This window comes from Octodon degus, unplaced genomic scaffold (assembly GCF_000260255.1).
Source record: "Octodon degus isolate 3935 unplaced genomic scaffold, OctDeg1.0 scaffold00168, whole genome shotgun sequence".
Classification (NCBI taxonomy): Eukaryota; Metazoa; Chordata; class Mammalia; order Rodentia; family Octodontidae; genus Octodon; species Octodon degus.
In genome coordinates, this window is record NW_004524744.1 from 4874641 (window position 1) to 4878349 (window position 3709).

The window sequence follows — 3709 nt, forward strand, 5'->3', positions numbered from 1 at the left end:
TTTGTATCTTTGGGGACATTTAAGTTATGCTACGGATGTTACCTAGATTTTCCCTCAAAACCTTATGTACAAATAAGTGGCATGTTTCAAACTGTGCAGGTTCTGTGATTGTGTATGTTCTGTGAATGTGTGGATAATGGACATCCCAACCTGAGTGTGGGTGGTATAAATCAATAGTTTTGTAGCATGGATGAAATGTAAAGGGACAGAAAGAAGATAGACTTGCTGACTGATGCTGCTTGCTGTCTTCTTCCTGTCACACCACAAACTGTTTCTCCTGTGTGATGCCCCTCTGCACTGAAACCCTGCCTGTGAGATAGAAGACATGGCCTGAAACCTCTGCAAACTGTGAGCCAAATAAACTTGTCCTCCTTTAACTTATGACTATGAGATATTTAGTCTCTGCAACGAGGAAAGTAATTAAGACACAAACCATAGGAAGAAAACTATGGAAGAGAGAAAATATTGACCTTTTCTGCCCACTCCTCCTCTCCCCCCTAGCGCTGCTCAGGCTGCACCTCGCTCACTCTGACCTCCCGGCTCCTGCTAAGCTTGAGAGGCCAGCACCTTCCTCAGCCACCATCATGATTCTCTACCGGCAGCTCATCAGCCAGATGAGATGTTCTCTGACATTTACAAGATCTGGGAGATCGTGGATGGGCTGTGCCAAGAGGTGGAGGGCAAGATGGTCTTAGAACCATCTTGAACAGAGGGTGATATTGACGATGCGCTCATTGGTGACAATGCCTCCGCTGAAGGCCGGAGGGTGAAGGCACCAAAAGCACAGTAGTCACTGGTGTAAATATTGTAAGGAACCATTACTGGCAGGAAACCAACTTCACCAAAGTGGCCTACAAGAAGTACAGCAAAGATTATATGAAATCAATGAAAGGCAAACTTGAAGAAGACCAGAAAGAGTAAAGCAGTTTATGATAGGGGCTGCAGAGCACGTCAAGCACATTCTTGCTAATTTCAAAAACTATCAGTTCTTTATTGGTGGAAACATGAATTCAGATAGCATATTTGCTCTCCTGGACTATCATGAGGATGGTGTGACGCCATTTATGATTTTCTTTAGGGATGGTTTAAAAATGGAAAAATGTTAATGGATTCAATGTAACCTTGGATCTGTCACTTGTCATAACTGGCTGTTGCTTGTCATGTTCACAACAACAGGAGTTTTAGACAAATGGGACTGATGTCATCTTGAACACTTTGGAGAGTTTGACAGTGATTTATTTGGAGTGGAGGCATTGCTTTTTAGGGAAAAAATCAAGTACTTTGTCTAAAAATTAAGAGCATTTAAACTCAAAAAAAAAAAAGAAAATATTTACATATCTGATAAAAGGCTAGCAGCAAAAACATATAGGGAATTTGTAGAAATCCAAAGCAAGAAATAATAATACTTAAGCAAAGGATTTAAGTTGTTATTTTTCCAGAAAAGATATGCAAATGGCCAGGAGGCACATGGTAAAGAGTTCAACAACACTAATCCTCAAGTAAACACAAATCGAAACTGCAGTGACTCTCATCCCAGCACAGGCACAGCGTGGGTGAGACCCTCTTCCACTCCCTTGGGACACCCCCCACCACTCCACAGCACATCGCCTAACCCACCTGTCGAGTACGAATTTCTGCCACATTCCGGGAACCCCCAAACCCAGTCCTAGTTCAGGCTCCGTGAGTGTGTGGGAGAGCTTCCTGCCAATCTGCGCCGGTGAGAACTATTGGTACAAGCCCAGGCACACCCACTTCCACCCTCTGGGGATGCCCCCCATCACTCCGTAGTATCCACCCACACACCACCCATAGAGCAGGAATTTCTGTCGCGTTCTGGGAACTCCAAAACCCAGTCCTACTCCAGCCACGGTGAGTGTGTGGGAGAGCTGCCTCTCCCCCCTACTCCACCTTGTACCCTCCAGACTCAGCTCAGACCTGGTAAAAAGGCCTGGAGTGAAACCCTTCAGCTGCAATCCCTGCAAAGAGTGTAGGGGACAGAACCACGCAGCTAGTCCAGGAGAAGAACATCTTGCCAGAGGGACACAACAGTTTCACCCCCAAGGGAAGAAACAGGAAGGAACTGAGCACAGCAGCCAGACCCAAGCAAAGCACAGCTGGATAAATCCAAACTTTGTAGATCTGCACATGAACTTCAGTAGGTGCTGGGCTATAACTGCAAAAAAAATTATCTACAACGAAGGTCAGAAGACAGTGCTACACAAATTGACAATGAGAAGGAGCAAGATGCAATCTCAGACCCAAGTCCACAAATAACAAGTGCAGAGGACACTAACAGAGAACAAATTGGGAATCACACAGCTGAAATCAATGAGTCAATGGCTTCTGAAATAAAGAAACAGCTGCAGAAAGGTATAGAGGAACTCAGATTGGAAATGAAAAAAGAAATCCCTTAATTAATAACATCTGCAGTAAAGAATCAAATACAGAAACATATGGAGGATACCCAATGCCCACACAGAACAAGTGCAGAGGACACTAGCTAAGCAAAAATGTATGAATTAACAGGGTCATTAGTAAATAAGCAACAGCAGAAACTCATACAGGAACACAGAGAGGAATTCTTTTCTACTAGTTCAGATCTAATGTACAAATTAATAGTGTCAATAGTAAATAAGCAACAGCAAAAGGTTATAGAGGACATAAGAGTGGAATTCTTTTCAGAAATAAAAAAAGAATTCTCAGTACTCATAGAATCTGAAGTAAAGAAGCAACTACAGAAACATAGGGAGGATACTCAAACTGAAAAAAAAAAACACTGCAGTAAAATAATTAATAATGGCTTCTAAAGAACACATTGATTAAAAAATAGAGGAGATTAGAAAAAATGACAGATTCCTTGAATGAGGAATAAAGGAAAGAAATAGATCGCATGAAGCAGAGTCAAAGAGATATACAGGAAAATAAATATCAATCACAAGCTTGCAAAACCATTTAAGTGAAAGTGAAGAGAGAGTTTCAGATCTTGAAGACGCTGGTGCAGCTAGTGAAAAATAAGAAAGGATCTCTTAAAAACAATGAGGATGCAGGAAAGAATAATCCATCACCTGCAACATGATGCAAAGATGAACAATGTGAGAATAATAGGCATCAATGAGAAAGAAGGAGTCAACACAAATGACATTAAAAAATATGGGTAGAAGTAACAGCAGAAAACTTACCAAATATGAGGAAAAAATCTGATATTCAGGTAACTGAAGTATACACAATTCCAAGTAACCTCAATCCAATTAAAAACACACCGAGATATATAATAGTCAAGATTCCAGAAATTCAGCACAAGAATAATGCACTGAAAGCTGCTAGAGAAAAGATGCAAATCACATTCAACAAAAAACCATCAGAATGACAGCCGACTTCTCTTCACAAACCATGAAGGAAAGAAGAACACGGAGCAAAGTATTTCAAGTCCACTATCAAAACAAATTCCAGCCCAGACTACTATACCCTGCAAAACTCTCTATCAAGTTTGATGGAGAAGTGAAATCCTTTCATGAAAAAGAAGAGTTAAGAATTTCATGATGACAAAGTCAACCCTACACAGGCTACTGAAAGATGTTCTAGAGAGAGACTGAGATGATCAGAACCCCACGAATGAGACCAGAAGCAACCAACTAAATAGAGCAAGTAATTAAACACAGAAGAAAAAGGAGTAAATGACAAAAAGTAAATAACATGTCAATCATAAGTC